Below are 6,049 nucleotides of genomic sequence, written 5' to 3'. Positions count from 1 at the left end.
CAAAGGGAAAAAGGATGGGCAATCTAGGCTAGGCATCAATTATTTGATGGGATGATACCAACTAACTTCAATCATTATTTTCTCAAAAGGTTAAATTGGTAAAGTTACTTGGGTATTTTATAAAAAATGGTCAATGCTTATAACTATAACAAATTTTGTCATTTTTTATATTAGGTTATAGCAAAGTTATATACATCGTTCCAAAGTAATTAATTTGTATGGTTATATCCTTAAAACTGATGCTGAGAAACCCTTATATGTGATAAATCTTTTGATCATTTAAACCATTTTAAACATTCGTGCATTTTTTTACTTCCAACAATAAACAAAAGTTTGAGAATGCGACTTATCCTTTGTTCACCAAGTAGATGTGTTAACGTATTAAGATATTAGAATGTCATTATTGTTAAAGTTAAAGGGATAATCACAAAAATTGCAACAAACTGACCACTTCTTTTAGCATTAGCATAAATAATCACTCATTTTGCAATTAGTCAAATCGTATAATTGCAGTGTAGCTGCGGAAAATGTTTTTTACAAAGAAAATATTGCCAAAATTCGATTAGGTTTTGCATTATTTGGGTTAAAATTTTTCAAAAGAGTTGCAAAATGTCCAAATTTACATCAATAAAATAAGGTGAAGTTTCATAGTTTTTTATTGACCGGATGATTAGGGGTTAAAAGTTAGTATCATCATATTAATATAAATCATCAATACCCGGATTAGAATCCAGGACCTCCAATCTAAGAAAAAAAATGTCTACCAAGTGGACTAATTCCCCATTGGCTCGTAGTTAATTAAAAAAAAAACTAATGTTCTTTTACATTTTTTATATCAAATACTTTTGTTTCTAAAAAATGTGTGTTAACTCACAATACCCACAAAGGTAAATGAATTGCGAGCTATTCTACAAACGTAGATAAAAGGTAAATGAGTATCAAACTTCTCAAACAGTCCTAAATATTGTTGCAAAGGTTGATCATTGTTAGTACAATCTCATCACTTAGTATGTTTGTGATTAGGGTTTAGGTTAGGCCAAATATCTCTTATATATTCCTATTTATATTAGGTTTAACCCTCACTATTAATCAAATCAAATCATTATCTATCTTGGTATCAGAGTCGGCATCCCGCATCCCCGTGTCCCAAATCATTATCTATCCTTATCAATCATTCGGCTCTGAGGGGGAGTGTTAGGGTATCACACATCGGTGCGACACGGTCTTATAAGTGACTACATATGATGGAGTCTCATTTCTATCCACACGACTCTTTTGGAGACAATCTTGGGATCCATATATATTTATTAGTATCAAGGCCGACATCCCGCACCCCAGTGGTTCATTACACCACTTACTATACTCATTGAGCCTCCGAATTTGAGGGGGGTGTTATTATATCTCAAATAGGTGCGACACAGTTCAATAAGTGTCTATATATGTTGGAGTCTCCTTTCTCTTCACATAGGCTCTTTTGGAGAGACAATCTTGGGCTCAATATATGAGCTCTAGGTTAAAATTTTATTGTTGACCATAACCCGTAACCACCGCCCTCCACCTTCAACGACATTCTTTAATAGTCATCGGATGTACCTTTATTATGAACAATATTTTCCCGTTTCTTCTTTCTCCTCCTAAATAATACGTAATAATAATGCAGCAGACACCAAACAGAGCTCCTTCCTTGACTTTTTTTACTGCCTCGTCTACTTCTGCCTCCTCCTTAGACGACCCCCGCCTCCGACGCTTCTGTCTTTTCCTCGGTTGGCCTCTTCTTCTCTGAATCTCATTTCCGAGTCAGTCCCTTTAGATGTTGTTACTGCTTCCTTCCGATGACACCTTCTCTGTCGGGAAGCCTCTGATCTGCAATTCTCTCTCTCTCTCTCTCTCTCTCTGGGATCCATGATCTTCATTGCCGTCATGACTCTCTCTTCTTCTATAACGTAACCACTTCTAGTTGTCACTTCTTCTCCCTTCTTATCTGACGAGCAGTCATTGTTAGCCGCCATCGTCGGAGCTATGCTATCGTTGCTGTCTTCATTTATGTTTTTTTAATGTTTTTGTCCATTTGTATATTTTTCCAGTTTAATCATCTCTTCCCAGTCAAACTTTAGGGGGATGTTAATATGTTAGTGATTATAGTTTAGGCCCAAGACTCTTGGAGTCGTTAGAAATTCATAACTTCTTCATCTGACGTCCGTTTTCGTCTGTATTTTTACCGTTGGACTACTATCGACGAGATCTTCAATTCTCATTTAGATTGTTTCGGCCAGAAATCACTTGATCTCATATTCAAACTTTGGGCTACATACCGGTAAGTCGAAACTTCGAAAAATCATAACTTTCTCATACGAAGTCAGATTTAGACGTTCTTCTTATGCACGCTCTCAGTTTAACGTATTCTACGACTTTTGTTTAGATCACTAAGGCTAAATATCGCTCTATCGTAAACTCACTATTTACGACATGCAGTGTCGCATCGGTTCTGTCGCAAAACTTCGACAGGTCATAACTCCTTCGTTATAACTCGGATTTCGACATTCTTTAAATTTTTGGAAACCTATCGGGCTTATCTAATATTTTATTATCACGCTTATTTTTATTCTTAATTCATTTAAGCCATACAATTAAACATAAAACACATAATACTCAAATAATACATGTCTATTATTTCAAAATGGGTTACAAAGGTGTTACAATTCTCTCCCCCTTAGGATGATTCTGTCCCCGGAATCACACATCAACAAACAAATGCGAATAACGACTCATCATGTCACTCTCCGTTTCCTAGGTGAGATTTGGCCCATTCGCATGTTTCCATCGGACAAGCACTAATTCGACCATCTTGCGTCGTAACTTCTTAGTCTTTCGGTCAACGATTGCCTCTGGTTCTTCAATTAACCTTTTGTTCTCATCAATTCTTAATTCAGATATTAGAATTATGTCGAGAACTTCTCCCATGAACTTCCTCAAATAACACACATGAAAAGTGTTATGAATTCCATTAAGCTCTTCGGGTAATTTTAGCTTGTAAGCTTGGTTCCCAATCCTCTGAAGAATTTTAAATGGTCCAATAAACCTTGGACTTAATTTTCCCCTTTTTCCAAATATTATAAGTCCCTTCTACGGTGATACATTGAGAAAAACCGATTCCCCAACTTCAAAAGTCATTGGTCTTCGCTTGTTTTCAGCATAGCTCTTTTGACGATCCTGAGCTGCTAACCTTCTCTCCCAAATTATTTTCAACTTTTCAGCAGTTTGATGGACTACCTCCGGTCCCATAAACTGTTTTTCCCCAGCCTCAAGCCAGCATGACGGCGTACGACATTTTTGTCCGTACATAGCTTAATAAGCCGCCATCTTTATTCTTGAGTGGAAACTACTATTTTAGGAAAATTCTATCAAAGATAAATGTTCATCCCAGTTACCTTGGAATTCCAGGGTACATGCTCTCAGCATATCTTCAAGCGTTTGTATCGTTCGTTCGCTCTGACCATCAGTCTGTGGATGGTAAGCTGTACTCAAACACAACTTGGTATCCAATTCCTCTTGTAGACTTTTCCAAAACCTCGAGGTGAAACGACTATCACGATCTGACACAATCGTTAGCGGAACACCGTGAAGCCTCACAATTTCTTTCATGTAAGAATTTGCTTGCTTATTCATAGACCATTTCTCATTGGCTGCTATGAAATGCGCACTCTTAGTGAAGCGATCAACGACCACCCGAATCATGTCGTGACCATTATTTGTTCTGGGCAGTTTAGTGACAAAATCCATGGTAATGTCTTCCCACTTACCCATTGACACAGGTAAAGGTTTTAAACTCCTGTATGGATTCTGATGTTGTGCCTTAACTCTTGCACATGTCACACATTCGGCCACATAATTTGCTACATCAAGCTTCATCGACGTCCACCAGTAGTAGGGTTTTAGGTCCCGATACATTTTAGTGCTACTGGGATGAATCGAGTACATGGTTTTGTGAGCTTCTTCCAGAAGAAGATCTCTTACTCCCCCTGACTTAGGCACCCAAATTCGATCTTGGAATACCTTCAGTCCGTGACTGTTTGTACCAAACACTAACGTTTTGCCCAAACGTTCTCCCTTTCGGTCATTCTTCTCAGAAGCTTCCTCTTGAGCTTACTTTATATTCTCTACAATTGTCGAGACAACTTCTATTCTCAATGCTCTTGGCCTTTTTCTTTCAAGATTGACTTTCCGACTGAGAGCATCAGCGACAACATTAGCTTTACCAGGGTGGTAAAGTATCTCATAGTCGTAGTCCTTGAGTAACTCTAGCCAGCGACGTTGCCTCATATTTAATTCCTTATAATTAAAGAGATATTGGAGACTCTTATGATCAGTGAAAAGTTTGCACTTCGAGCCATAGAGGTAATGCCTCCATATTTTTAGAGCAAATACTACCGCTGCCAACTCCAAATCATGAGTGGGGTAGTTCTTTTCATGTTCTTTCAGCTGTCGAGACGCATATGCTATCACCTTTTCTCTTTGGGTCAAAACACCACCCAACCCAACACCAGACGCATCACTATATACAACAAAGTCTTCAACTCCATCGGGTAGAGAAAGAATCGGTGCCTCACATAACTTCTTCTTTAGTAGCTAGAATGCTTCTTTGTGCTTATCACTCCAAGTGTAAGTAGCTCCTTTGTGAGTCAAAGCTGTTAAAGGAGTAGCGATCGAAGAAAAGCCTTGGATAAACATTCGGTAATATGCGGCTAATCCCAGAAAGCTTCGGATCTCCGTGGGACTTTTTGATTGTTCCCACTTTATCACAGCTTCAATCTTTGTTGGATCAACCATTATCCCTTCTTGGTTGACCACGTGACCCAAGAATTGGACTTCTCGAATCCAAAAATCACATTTGGAGAACTTAGCGTACAACTTCTTTTTCTTCAAGACTTCCAACATTTCTCGCAAGTGTCTGCCATGCTCCTCTTGGCTTTTTGAGTAAATCGGGATGTCATATATGAACACTATCATAGATTTATCAAGGAACGGATTACAAACTTTGTTCATTAAATCCATGAATGTTGTTGGAGCATTGGTTAGTCCAAACGACATAACCAAAAACTCGTAGTGTCCATATCATGTTCTGAATGCAGTCTTCTCGATATCCTGCTCCCTTACTTTCAGTTGATGATATCCTGACCTTAGGTCGTTCTTTGAAAAATAACTTGAACCTTGTAGTTGATCGAACAGGTCATCAATCCTCGGCAACGAATATCTATTCTTTATTGTTTCCTTGTTCAGCTCTCTATAATCGATGCACATCCTCATACTCCCGTCCTTTCTCTTTATGAATACCACCGGAGCTCCCCAGGGTGATGAACTAGGTCTAATGAAACCTTTGTCCAATAACTCCTGAAGTTGCATCATCAGCTCCTTCATCTCCGTCGGTGCTATTCTGTAAGGTGCTTTTGCTATTGGCGTCGTCCCTGGTAACAAGTATATTCTGAACTCCACTTGTCTATCAGGCGGTAATCTAGGAAGATCTTCGGGAAATACTTCTGGATAATCACACACGACAGTAATGCTCTGCATCTCCTTTTTCTCCTTCTTAGCATCGATCACGAATGCTAGATACGATGCACATCCTTTGACCAACACTTTTTGACTTTCATTAGAGAAATAATTCCATAATTTACTCTGTGTTTGTCCCCATACACCATAAATGACTCTTTCCCTGGCGGGTTTACTTTTACAATCTTCTTCTTGCCCAGTATTTCAGCATCATTGGCGCTAAGCCAATCCATCCCCAACACGATGTTGAAACCATTTAGCTCAATAGACAATAATTCCTCGTGGAACTTATTCCCATTCAAGTCAATTAAGACATTTTTCATACGATGGCTAACAAGTATAAACTTTCCACTAGCAACTTCGACTAATAAAGCATTATCTAGTCTATCAACAGGCAAAGCTAGTTTTCTACCAAATTCATGCGAAATAAAGGAGTAGTTGGCTCCATAATCAAATAAAATTTGGGCAGGCAATTCGTTTACGAGAAAGGTACCTGAAGTGA

Source organism: Lactuca serriola, chromosome 1, assembly GCF_051521515.1.
Source record: "Lactuca serriola cultivar US96UC23 chromosome 1, Lser_US96UC23_V15, whole genome shotgun sequence".
Classification (NCBI taxonomy): Eukaryota; Viridiplantae; Streptophyta; class Magnoliopsida; order Asterales; family Asteraceae; genus Lactuca; species Lactuca serriola.
Note: the sequence above shows the minus strand (reverse complement) of the source record.